We start from the raw sequence: 14,831 nt of genomic DNA, 5'->3' as shown, positions 1-14,831 counted from the left end.
TTGTTAGATAAGGGTTTCTTCCACCCTAGCGTGTCACCTTAGGGAGCACCAGTATTATTTGTGACGAAAAAGGATGGTACTCTCTGCCTATGCATAGGCTACAGACAATTGAATAAGGTGACCATAAAGAATAGATATCCTTTACCACGGATCGATGATTTGTTTGATCAGTTGAAGGATGTGACTATATTCTCCAAAATTGACTTGAGATCAGGCTACTACCAGTTGAGGGTGCAGGAGCAAAGTATTCCTAAAACTGCCTTTAGGACTCGGTATGACCACTATGAGTTCTTGGTAATGCCATTCGGGTTGACTAATGCTCCAGCTACTTTTATGGGCCTAATGAACACTATCTTCAGGCTGTATTTGGACCAGTTTGTTGTAGTGTTCATTGATGATATTTTGGTGTACTCAAAGAATGCAGAGGAACACGACAAGCACTTAAGGATAGTATTGTAGGCTTTGAGGGAGAAGCAGTTGTATGCCAAACTGTTAAAATGTGAGTTTTGGCTAAAAGAGATTACATTTTTTGGGCATATTGTATCTGCAGAGGGTATCCAGGTGGATCCTAGCAAAGTATAAGCCATTCTTAATTGGAAGCCACCTAGAAATGTCACAGAAGTTCGGAGTTTCCTTGGTTTAACTAGGTATTATCGAAGGTTTGTGAAGGGATTCTCCATGCTAGCATCTCCACTGACCAAGCTACTTAAGAAGGATGCAAAATTTCAGTGGACTGATCGGTGCCAAGAAAGTTTTGATGAGTTAAAGAGGCGTTTAACTGAAGCTCCAGTCTTAACCTTGCCCACTTTGGGTAAGGAGTATACCATATACAGTGATGCTTCTCATAACAGATTAGGTTGTGTGTTGATGCAAGATAGAAAAGTCATTGCCTATGCTTCACGCTAGCTTAAACCGCATGAGAGGAATTATCCTACACATAACTTGGAGCTAGTAGCCATTGTATTTGCCTTGAAGATCTGGAGACATTACTTTTATGGGGAGAGATGTTATATACACACAGATCATAAAAGTTTGAAGTACTTGGGCACGCAAAAGGAGTTAAATTTGAGGCAGAGGAGATGGTTAGAGCTCGACCGTTACAATTGGTATCAGAGCCACTCGCGTGTCCTCTTGAGTGATGGTGGGCCAAACCTCAGCGACGATGCTGAGTCCCGAAAGGTGGGGAGAAAGGTCCCTTAGGCAAATCCCACATCGGCAAAGCACGGAGATGGTTTTGGGTTCAAAAAGTAATGATATATAAAATGGGGGAACTAATCACTAGAGGCGCCTTTTGGTGGAATAGCCTGGAGAGTTGGAAGAACTCCAAGATTAAGCGTGCTCGTTTGAGAGAAATCCTAGGATGGGTGACCTCCTGGGAAGTTCTCCATTCCACCTATGGGACAAAACCGTGATGCTTATGGCCAAAGCGGACAATTCCTCTAGTGGTTGGAGCTCGATCATTACAATTGGTATCAGAGCCGCTCACGTGCCCTCTTGAGCGATGGTGGGGCAAACCTCAGCGAGGATGCTGAGTCCCGAAAGGGGGGGAGAAAGGTCCCTTAGGCAAATCCCACATCGGTAAAGCACGGAGATGGTCTTGGGTTCAAAAAGTAATGATATATAAAATGGGGGAACTAATCACTAGAGGCGCCTTTTAGTGGAATGGCCTGGAGAGTTGGAAGAACTCTAAGGTTAAGCATGCTCGCTTGAGAGAAATCCTAGGATGGGTGACCTCCTGGGAAGTTCTCCATTTCACCTATGGGACAAAACCGTGAGGCTTATTGCCAAAGCAGACAATTCCTCTAGTGGTTGGAGCCCGATCGTTACAAGTGCGTTCTACTATTCCTGTGACCAGTGTTGTCTGGACAGCTAGGATGCCTAGAACTACACTTAGATATGAGTGAGGAGACATAAAATAATGAAATACAAGAAAATAAAATATAAGAAAAACAAAGAAAAAATAATAGCAATGAAATGTAACCAAGTTAAACGAGCCGAGAACCCTAGCGATGGGTGACCGCACCAAGAAGTTGTGGCGTGGACCATTGACTAGCCTTGGACCACGGGGAACCCTAGAAAATATTTTTAAGACTTAAATAGACATCTATTGAAGTATAAATATCATTAGAAATATCAAAGAAAAATTAATTAATTAGTACAAAGAAAAACGAGAAATTGAGAAAATGACAAAACTCAGTGTCATCGAAAAATCGGGAACGCAACCCGAACAGGGGCATTGTGGTCATTTGACACCCTGAGTTGTCTTTTGACCTAAATTTCCATTAAAAATAAATGATATTACACTTAGAAAATGTCATGAAAAATTAAATTGGTGATACCTAATTTAAATAGCAAAAGATAGGAATTAAATGTGGGAATTTGGAAACCTTAGAATAAATAATATTAAATCTTTACTTAGTGCTCCACTCACTCCATTAAGTGGACCATTAAACATCACATGATAGTAGATTACTCATCTTCCTCACCTTGCCCAAAACCAGTCGAAATTTCTCTTGAAAGAAAACCTCCATGGCTGCATTTTACAAGCTCCATGCAACCATGAATTCCACCTCCATTCCACTTGATTCCTTCACTAAAGTTGTTCTATACAACTTGGGCAGTAGATAGGCAGCAAGAAAATTAATTTTTGGTGAGGTTTTGAAGAATTTCAAAAGTGGTAAGTATGTAGTTTTAATTTTTTTTTTTTTCATTAAACCTTGAATGGATGTTATGGGTAGTTGAATTGGGGAAAGATTTTTGAAGTTTAATGAGTTAAGGGAGAGGTACATTTTTGGCAGCCATGGAACTTCAATAAGAGCAGTTTATCTTTGCATGTAAATGGTAGATTAAATTGTTGATGTAAGTATTTATTTGTGTAGGAATAAATTGGATAATGTATACTAAATGTATGTGTGATAGTACACTTGATTTTGGAAGCTTGGAAACTAATTGAAGAAGATGTACAATCGGCAACTTTGAAGTGTAGACCAAAATGTGTTGTTTCATGGTTTTGTTTATGGAATTATATTGTTGAATTATGGTGCTTGTTATGGCAACATGTATATGTGTATAAAGGTTTGAGTTTGGACATGTAAATGAGCTATGTCATGTGGTTAAATTGTTTATAATTGGACTTGAAAAATTCTGTACTATAATGTGCATAGTGAGAATGGTTATAAGCTACCAAAATGACCAAAAATGAGTTGCTAAATGTGTTTATGTTATGGTACAAACCAAAAATGACATGGAAGAGTGACTTGGTAAGCATAGGATATGTAATTGGTAAAGGATGAATAACGTACAATAGGGCAGTGTATGTTTTAGGCTTAGAACCTTAAGTGTGTGACTCCAATTGGTATGAGACCAATTGGAGGTGAAACTAGGCACAAAATGTGCCAACTTTCATGAAGGAAGCTTACCAAAATTCTGCTTGGAAGGTGACTTGAAAAATGACCAAATCCGGATTAGTGCTTTGAAAACTTGAAAATTGACCATTTGGGCAGCAGTTAGTATTTTGGCCATAACTCAGTCAAAAAAGGTCCAATTAACCTGAAATTTTTACCATGAATAGTTGAGACATATATATACAATTCTTATGAAGACACCAAAGCCCAGAAATGGCCAGAACTAAGCCAAATAGGTTACACAAGTGTAGGTCCAAAAACTGGCCAAACCAAAAGTGACCTAAAAATGACCTAAAGTGACCATTTTGATACATTCTGACCAGCATTGGTAATTTGATCATAACATGGACTACACAACTCAGAATGACCTGAAATTTTGCCCTGCGTGCAATAAGACATGGACCTACAAGTTTGTAGTTTTGATCAAAACCCGAAAACTAAGGCAACTAGGTCATCCGGCTAGGTCAAATTAATATACTGGAATCCAACAAATTGCAATAAAATGCAATATACATGAAAATGAATTGGGTAACATGTACTAACACTAAAGGGCTATTAAATATGACACATTGGTAACATTAAAACCTAATTCACCTAGACTGCATCGAGGGTCAACATCTTAAGTTGACTAAGGAAATAATAGAATGCAATAAATTAAGTATTAAGTTTTATTCTTAGAGACAGTTTAAATGAGTACTAAAACACTTCAAATTGTGTGTTTCAGTTAGCAAAAACTTAGGGAAAGGGAAGGAAACACTGAGTCAGAGCCAAGAGACAAATATCAGAGGTTTGTGCATAACAGTTATTTCTTTTGAATTTTTCAATTGAAATAAATTATGACTATTTGTATATCATTGTTTTAAATTGTGAAGAATTGCTTGAATGATATTTGATGGATACTTATTGATTGAAAAACATTGTAAATGGTTTAAAACCATAGCTATCATATATATTGATTGAATTCCTTGCTAGCTTGTCTAGTGAGATGAATTGAATTCCCTCTCTGGCTGAAGTGTTGAGGTGTGTGCCTGTTGAGGACGAATAGAATGAGTACTCATATTATTGCTAGCTAGCTATGTTATTCCTCACTAGCCATCGGCTTTTGGGATGAATTGAACTTTGGCAACATGATTAAGTTGTGTGTGTGTGATTTATTGATATTCATTGTGATATTGTGAAATGGAATTTAAATTCTTATTGACATTCACTGTCATTTGAATTTAACTATGGTTTTAAGTATCCACTATTTATATGACTTATGATTTGTGATTTAAAGTTGTATTTGGTTAATGTTATGCACCACTGAGATATTGGCTCAGCGATAACTTTTCATTGCTATCGCAGGTAAACAGACTGATAGGGCAGCAGACTAGGCTGCTAGTACTACATTGAGAGATCATCGGGTATACTGAGTATACCATATTTTGCATTTTGTATTATAATGTATGTTCACTGTATGTATATAGTGTTCTTAGTTTTGAGCAGTTGTAAATTAAAAATTGTACATTGAAGTTGTAAAATAAATTTTATATTATTTTGGTTTGTAAATATTGTGATATATTTCTTTTATCTCAGCTTTTGAAAACACTGGAAAATCATTAAGGATTTCAGTTGACAATTGTTGAGAAACATATTACGTTGATTAAAGGTTGGAGTTTGAGATTGAGAAATATATTTGAAGTGCTTTTTACAGGTTTTTGAAGAACTGTTTTATTCAAAATATAGATGGCACTCTGCTAAAATTTTTACAGAAATTACTAATAATTCAAATGTGTTAGCTGTTTCACTTCAGTTCAAAAAATTTTTTTAACACTTGTAAATAGTGCTCACCACTGTAAAAAGAAGTAAGAAAAGTTTTAAAATCCCTTGTAGTGTATTTAATGGGTTATCAGTAGACGAAGTTGGTATTCATTAGGTATACTACGGGATTATGTTATGCCTTACAGAGGGGTAGGGTGTGATAGTGGGAATTAATCTTATTTCCATATATTGTTGGAACTACCATAAATGTTTAGTTGTGATTTGATAAATTGAATTTTGTGATCAAAGTCATTTTATACAAATGATTTATATTATTGGCAATGAATATTTTGAGTTTTAGAATTTGATGAGTATTCAGATTTCTAAATTATTTGCTGTAAATTTTGTCAATGTATATTGTACTATGTTTTAAATTATAGTTGTGCACCACTGAGTTCACCACTCAGTGATAGCTTTGTATGCTGTCGCAGGTGAAAAGAGCATAGAGCAGTTGAGTAAGCTTCTTTGAAGACACATTCAGATCAGCTCCAGGTATATCACAGGTATACCCATGTACATAGGTTTTGATGTATTCATGTGATAATATGTATATAAATTATTTGAGCAGTTGTATAAAAACTCTTGTAAAATATTTTGGTATGTAATTAAATGTAAATTATTGTAAATGTAAAATTGAGATTTCATTTACTTGTATAGTTTTGTAATATTAATTTTGGAGTCTTGTAATCAATGAAATGTTTCTTTTATGATGAGGTTGGTTTGAAAATGAAATGACTTGATTATTAAGATTGAGTTGTGAGATGAAATGAAGTTTATTAGAGTTGTATTTGAGAAAACATATGGGGAGTGTTTTCCTTTTTAGGTTTGAAGAACTGTTTTCTCAAAATACAGCTGGCACTTTGCCGAAATTTTGAAAAAAAATTTATAATACCAGATTTTAATCGATGATTTAAATTTCATGAAAATTGTTTTAAAATGTCTTATAGTATATCTAATGGGTTATCAGTAGGCAAAGTACGGTAATTCATTAGGTGTACTACGGGATCATGTTACATCTTACAGAGGAGTAGGGTGTGACATGTTTTGTGGTATCAGAGCAATGGTTTTAAAGTAAATTTCGAACTGTGAATTTGAAATCTCTTTGTCAGTAACTACAACTGCTCAAATGTTTGATACATATAGTACATTTACATCATAAATATGAACTAATGGAGAGGAATCTCCTTGTGTTGGTTGTATAGGAATAGAAAATCCTGTGAAAAGATATGGAAGAGAAGAATGAGACAATAGAATAGTTTGTGATGGCAGAAGTACAAGTTGAGGCCCCTGTTAGTAGTATGCCCTAGAGCATATCATTTAGTATGTATCTTGTACATATTTTAATAATAAAAGGCATTTCCACTTTTCCGTTTACATAATATATTTATGTGTAATAGAAAAGGTCCATTGATATTTTGTTAGAAATATTATTCTTAAGTTGTTAAGAATATGAGTGACAATATTTCTAGCACAAAGTATCATAAATAGGTTCACAATCGAGGATACTTCATAATAAGGACATGACTTATCCAGAAAGATTGTATTCATGTTTGTTCCCAAGTTATTTATATGAGATATAAATAAGATGGAATGGTGAGTCTCATGCCATATAACAAACATGATAGGCACTTATAAATGATAAGTAGGCCGAACCAGTGACACTTATGACAAGCACATGGAGTTTACTCTTGTCAATGTTTTGTCATAAATCATATCGATGCATATAATCTTTAGACTGAGATAGCACAGTTATCTTGTATATAGGTAGTTTGAGTTTGATATCGCTTTCATACTTGTACTGTATGGGTATATGGGCATGTGTTGGCTCCTACTAGTTATATATGGAGGTAGGTGTTGATCAAGATGGAATCTGTTCCTCTAAGTAAATAGAGATAAAATCCTATGTTCATTTAATTGTTCTTGATGTTTAAAGTTCCTGGCCAGGACAGATAGATTTAATCGAAAAGAGTTTCGATGAGAAAATCTTTTAATCAAGAACTGGAATTAAAAGAGAACATAATATTCATAGCAAATGGAGTTTGACATAAACCATGACTCGGCTTGAGTTGGGATTTTGTACAGAGAGATTCTAGTGCATGGTAACATATGATTATAGGTTCATTTAAGGTAAACCTTATTACTAATTGGGTGGCCATGGCATGCTATGCTAGGTGTTAACCATGGTCTATGAGGTTCATAAAATGATTTAGAGAAATCATTTATGGTAAGAAAGAGTTCTGATGATATTAAGAGTTGATATCATGTCTCATTGCCAATTAGTGATGAGCCTAGTAAGTCACACACATACACAAGTTATCACCTATTTAAATATGATTTAATTAATTAATTAAAGAGTTTAATTGATTAATTAAATAGATTTGGTTTGCAATTAAATTGCAAAGTCCCTAGCATGACTTGAAACCAAATCTAGATTATTGGATGTGTAGTATAAATTAAATTTATATTTAAAGTGTTTAAATATGAATTTAATTGATGAGAAATTAATTAATAGAGATTAATTAATTAATTTATATTTGATATAAATTAATTAGAAGAAGAAAATAATTATTTTGGGTTAAGAACTCAAAATTAAGACACAGGGGCATTTTGGTCATTTCACAGTGTGACACGTGGCACCATGAGATGGTGACACATGGCATAACACATAAGCTTGCCAAAGGTTTTTAATCATGTAAGATGATTAAAATCAAGATTAAATATAGGTTTGACACTTGGCACAATATGATTGGGTCACTTAAACCTAGAGCTAATCAAAAGGTGACATGTGGCTAGGGTTTAATGTGTTAACCTAGCTATTTAAGTGTGGTTATGAAAAGAAAACATAACCAGCAGCCTCTCCTCTCAATTGTCACGCCACTTTGAGCCTCTCCAGCTATTTCTCTTCATCTCTCATCAATTCAAAGAGATTAGCCATCAATCTCTTGAATTAAGAACACTAGAAATTGTTTCTAGTGTCCTGTTTACATCTCTAATCTCTTAAAAGGCAGAACTTGAATTTCTAATTAATAGAAAAGGCTTTAGAAGCTGTTCAAGGGCTGCCATAGGTGTTCTTGGTGTGGACAAGCTAGAGGGACAACATCTGGTGTCCTGAAGACGAATCTCAAAGGCGCAGACACCCTGCAGCACATCAAGAGGTTAGTGTAATCGTTCTTGATTTAATCTAGGGTTCTAAAATTAATTTGATTAATTTTAAAATCTTAAATGGCAAATACAAATCCAAAAACATATTAAAAGAGTTTTAATATGTTGTTTATCATTGAAATCAAATAGATAAAAATAAATCTTGCATGGTGCATGTGACCCTAGGTGAAAATTTTTGAATTCAATGGTATAATCTTGTGTTTTTCACGCTTCCGTTCCTTCAATTGGTATCAGAGCCACTATATTTGCCATTTAGATTGTTGATTATATAATTTAATTGTGTGTTTGATCATGAGATCAAGAGATTCATTGCTGGTTGGATCATGAGATGTGGCGTCACACATGGTGAAGCCACCATTGGTGGCGGCAACAATGGTTCCTTGGGTGGTTCAAGGTTTGGCTTTTAATTCTGCAATTGTTGTATGATCTAAGGCCTATTCTTTGACTAATTAAAGTGTTTAATTAGTTGTTTTAATCACACAATTAAATTATGATTCAAATTAGAATTTTAAAAATTGTTTGAATGTGATTCAAATCTGAATTTTAAAAGTTGTTTGAATGTGATTCAAATCTGAATTTTTAAAGTTGTTTGAATCATGTTTAAATCTAATTTTTTAAAATTGATTCAATAAAATTCAGATCTGATTTTTTAAAAAATATTTGAATGTGATTCAAATTTGATTTTTTAAAAAATGTTTGAATGTGATTCAAATCTGAATTTTTGAACTTGTTTGAATGTGATTCAAATCTGAATTTTTAAATTTGTTTGAATGAGATTCAAATCTGAATTTTTAAATTTATTTGAATCATATTCAAATCTGGATTTTTAAGTTGAATATGAGATATTCAATTTAATTTAAGTATGTATGTTTTATTTAATTGTTAAATAGTGATATGCATGATGGATGATCATGGACTATAAAAGACCAATGTGATTGGATTTATTTCTTTTATGTTTCTTTGGGATTGTAAATTAATTAATTTATTTTAATTTATTTTGGGCATGTATTATTAAGTTTGTAATAATTTTTGGGTTGTAATTTCATTTATTTAAGTTCTTGTAAATTCGCCTTGGTATGCCAAGGATTACTATGTAATATTGGATTGCAAGAAGTTCAAGGAGGTCAAGAGCATTGGTGGGACCAGTGGGAGGAATTCTATATCAAGTGTTGATTATGTACTCCTTCAGCAACTCTTGTAAAATGAATGAATGAAATGCACCGAGGAATGCCGATTCAATTCTTGGTGGCTCAATTGAATCCCTTAGAAAGTCCATGATCATACCATATTTATCGCTTATCCATGAATGCATGAGATGTATGGGAATGTATGCAATTATATGATATATGCATGCTAAATGGATAATGTGCAAAGTGAGACCTTAATAGTAATTAGGATGGCTATAAAATCTTCCAAACAAATGATTAAGTTGGAAATGCTATAATTAAAGTAATTATAACATAAGCCCTCCATTGGGGCAATTATTTTAAGAAATTTTAAATAGTTGCATGAGATGCAATTAATTTAAGAGATTTTCTTAAGAATAATTGTTAAGCATGAGATGTTGTAAATATGTAAATGGTTTGGTGGCCAATATTGGATGTACCTGAGGACATTAAAATTATTTGCATAATTATCGCTCAATGGGATCAACTTAACTAATGCAAGATAAGTCAATAATGGATGTACTGAGATTTTGAGCATTAGGGGCTAGGTAAAGGATTGAACCTCACATGAGATGTGATGGGCAAGGAGTTGCTCACTTATAGTTTATTGTAATTCCAATAATGGATGTACGAGGATGATCAATAGAATTATAAGAATTCAATCACCCACTAGAAATCCATCCAACTAGGATTTCCGTTTTCTACTTTGGAAGTGTAGGATTCGCTAAGTTAGTGGGAGGACCAATTTGATTAAAAGACCATAATCATTTTGGTTAAATACATGATACATTTACTAATTAATCTGGTTATTTTCTGCAGTTAATTTTCTGATAAAAATGATCACACAACAAACACCACCATCCAATATCCTTGCAAGCATACTTGATCACAACAGTTGACAGGACCTAATCATGCGATTGGCTAAGAAATTTGAAACTTGTCTTGAACCTTGAACATATAGGATATGTTCTAGATTCAAATGTTCTGGTCCCTTACCTCCAGAGGCCACACAAGAGGAACATGAAACTTTGGACAAGTGGAAGGAGCATGATATGAGAGCTAAGTGTTACATGCTTGCTTCCATGAGTAATGAGTTCTGAAGCAACATGAGAACATGCAGTGCGAGTGAGATCCTCCTTCACCTACAAGAGTTGTATGGTGAGCACAGCAAGAATGCTAGGTATGAGATATCTAGACGGCTATTAGTATGAGGATGTCGAGGGACAGAATGTTGGGGATCATGTCCACAAGATGATTCGGTGATTGAGCGGTTGGAACATCTTGACTTCAACATGGATTTCCAACTATAAACGGATTTGATCCTTCATCCCTTCTGAGTCTTTTGGGAATTTTGTGACAAATTTCCATATGACTAAACAGAATGCACCTTAGTGAATTACTCAACATGCTGGTTATTGCCCAAAAGAATATGCTGGCAATAAAGGAAAAGAGGTAGCTTTGGTTGCATCTTCTTCTGTGGAAAGTCCAACAAGAAGAAGGGCAATAAGAAAAAGAAACCTCGATTCTGGTCCTTCCAAGAAAATAGCTAAACAGAAAGGAAGACTAAAGTGATAAAGGCAAGAAGAAAGTGTTTCCACCAACAGGAAAGTGTTTCCATTACCAACAGAAAGTGTTTCCATTGCAAGAAAGTGTTTCCAGCGCAGTATAGCAATCTAAATGAATGCAATGCCATGGTGAAAACCAACTCAAGTTCAAAATATATTTGGCACTTAAGGTTATGTCATGTTGCAGAAGATAGGATTGCAAAAACTGGAGAAAATGGGGATTCTATCCTCATTGGGCTCTGAGCCTACTCCAATTTATGAATCTTGCCTTCAGGGCAAAATGACTAGATCACCCTTTGTTGGACAGGGGCTAAGAGCTGAAAATATTTTGGAGCTAATACATAGTGATGTATGTGGTCCATTTAAAGAAATGGCTAGAGGGGTTTTTTATTATTTTATTACCTTTACTGATGATAAATCAAGGTTTGGGTATTTGTATTTGATGAAATACAAACATGAATCTTTTGAAAAGTTCAAAGAATTTAAATCTGAAGTAGAAAATCAAACAGGAAAGAATATTAAAGCTCTTCGATCAGATCGTGGAGGTGAATATTTGAGTCGAATTTGATGAATACTTGAGAGGGCATGGCATTGTTTCTCGGTGACTCCTCCAGAACGCCACATTGAATGGTGTATCGAAGGAGAAATCGTACCCTATTGGATATGGTACGTAGTATGATGAGCTATACTGATATGCCAATCTCCTTTTGGGGATTTGCATTAGAATCAGCTTTGTATATTCTGAATAGGATTCCATCAAAATCAGTTTCTTCCACACCTTATGAGATATGGCATGGAAGAAAACCAAGTCTTAAGCATGTTAAGATTTGGGGTTGTCCAGCTTATATCAAAAAAACTGAACACTGATAAATTGGAGACCAGATCAGAAAAAGGTCAATTTGTTGGATATCCAAAAGATAGTTTTGGATATTATTTTTATTTGCCTACTTCACAAAAGGTTGTGATAAGTAGAGATGCCACATTTCTTGAACAACAGTTTGTTCAAGAAGGAGGCAAAGGAAAGCAAATAGAGTTAGAATTGGAGAATTCTGACCAATCAACAGATCAGATGGATATAGATCCATCTAGTCAACCTATACCCATTGATGAAATATCTACAGCTGTTCCTCGTAGAACAACCAGGGTATCTCACCCACCAGTGAGATATGGTTTTCTTCATGAAGAAGAACAAGAGTTGTCTACTCATGAAGAAGTAGATCATGGAGATGATCCACTTACCTATGAAGAAGCTATATCAGATATAGACTCTTCAAAATGGATTGATGCTATGAAATCCGTGATTGATTCCATGTATAAGAATCAAGTTTGGGATCTTGTTGACCCACCTGAAGGTATTGTACCTATAGGGAACAAATGGGTTTTCAAGAAGAAAATTGGTTCTGATGGAAAGGTAGAGACCTATAAGGCAAGGCTAGTAGCGAAAGGGTTTCGCCAAAGGCAAGGAATCAACTATGAGGAGATTTTCTCACCTGTTGCCATGCTTAAATCAATTAGGATTTTATTAGCAATAGCTGCATACTATGATTATGAGATTTGGCAGATGGATGTCAAAACAGCTTTTCTCAATGGATACATTGAAGAAAACATTTTCATGGAACAACCTAAGGGATTTGAATCCCAAGATGGTTCCAAGGTATGCAAGCTAAAGCGATCCATTTATGGGTTGAAACAAGCTTCGAGGAGTTGGAACATCTGTTTTGATGAGGCCATTAAATCTTTTGGTTTTATCAAAAATGAGGATGAGCCATGTGTATATAAGAAGGTTAGTGATGCTATCACTTTCCTTGTCTTATATGTGGATGACATCTCGTTGATGGGTAATGATACAGGTATGTTGACGACTATAAAGGTATGGTTGTCAAATACATTCTCCATGAAAGACTTAGGGGAGGCAACCTATATTCTTGGGATTCGCATCTATAGAGATAGAGCGAAAAGAATAATTGGTTTATCCCAAAGGCTATACTTGGAAAAGGTGTTAAAGAGGTTTAACATGCTTGATTCCAAGAGAGGATTGTTACCAGTGAGACATGGTATCCATCTTTCTAAAGAGATGTCTCTAAAGACACCTGAAGAAAGAGATAAGATGGCCAGGATTCCATATGCTTTGGCTATTGGAAGTTTAATGTATGCAATGTTGTGTACTAGTAGGATATCGCATATCTGTTAGTTTGACTAGCGGTATCAATCCAATCCAGGTTCTAACCGGATAGTCACAAGAATATCCTTAAGTACTTGAGAAGAACTAAGGATTTATTCTTGATTTATGGAGGTGGAGACTTGCAATTGGATGGTTATACCGATTCGATTTCCAATCGGATATCGATGATAGAAAGTCTACCGATATGTGTTCACTTGTAATGGAGGTGCGATCGGTTGGAAGAGTTCCAAACGAGCACGCATCGCAGATTCCACTCATCGAGGTGAGTATATTGTCGCATCGAATCGCAAAGGAAGTCGTTTGGATAAAGAAGTTTGTGACAGAACTTACAGAGTTCCTTCCATTGAGTCTTCCACTACATCGTGACAACAATGGAGCGATCATACTGAGCTAAGGAACTAAAGTCTCACCCAAAATCCAAACACATAGAAAGGCACTACCACATTATCCGAGATATAGTTGGGCAAGGCGATATAGCCATGCAGAAAAATAACATCGCCTAAAAATTCATTGATCCATTCACTAAGCTTTTGTCACAAGTTCAGTTAGACCGACATCTTGAGAAGATAGGTCTAAGGTATTGTAATGAATAGCTCTAGTGCTAGTGGGAGATTGTTAGTAGTATGCCCTAGAGCATATCATTTAGTATGTATCTTGTACATATTTTAATAATAAAAGGCATTTCCACTTTTCCGTTTACATAATATATTTATGTGTAATAGAAAAGGTCCATTGATATTTTGTTAGAAATATTATTCTTAAGTTGTTAAGAATATGAGTGACAATATTTCTAGCACAAAGTATCATAAATAGGTTCACAATCGAGGATACTTCATAATAAGGACATGACTTATCCGAAGATTGTATTCATGTTTGTTCCCAAGTTATTTATATGAGATATAAATAAGATGGAATGGTGAGTCTCATGCCATATAACAAACATGATAGGCACTTATAAATGATAAGTAGGTCGAACCGGTGACACTTATGACAAGCACATGGAGTTTACTCTTGTCAATGTTTTGTCATAAATCATATCGATGCATATAATCTTTAGACTGAGATAGCACAGTTATCTTGTATATAGGTAGTTTGAGTTTGATATCGCTTTCATACTTGTACTTGTATGGGTATATGGGCATGTGTTGGCTCTACTAGTTATATATGGAGGTAGGTGTTGATCAAGATGGAATCTGTTCCTCTAAGTAAATAGAGATAAAATCCTATGTTCATTTAATTGTTCTTGATGTTTAAAGTTCCTGCCAGACAGATAGATTTATTCGAAAAGAGTTTCGATGAGAAAATCTTTTAATCAAGAACTGGAATTAAAAGAGAACATAATATTCATAGCAAATGGAGTTTGACATAAACCATGACTCGAGTTGGGATTTTGTAACAGAGAGATTCTAGTGCATGGTAACATATGATTATAGGTTCATTTAAGGTAAACCTTATTACTAATTGGGTGGCCATGGCATGCTATGCTAGGTGTTAACCATGGTCTATGAGGTTCATAAAATGATTTAGAGAAATCATTTATGGTAAAAAAGAG

Source organism: Hevea brasiliensis, chromosome 18 (assembly GCF_030052815.1).
Source record: "Hevea brasiliensis isolate MT/VB/25A 57/8 chromosome 18, ASM3005281v1, whole genome shotgun sequence".
In the NCBI taxonomy this organism is placed as follows: Eukaryota; Viridiplantae; Streptophyta; class Magnoliopsida; order Malpighiales; family Euphorbiaceae; genus Hevea; species Hevea brasiliensis.
This window is presented reverse-complemented; position numbering follows the sequence as displayed.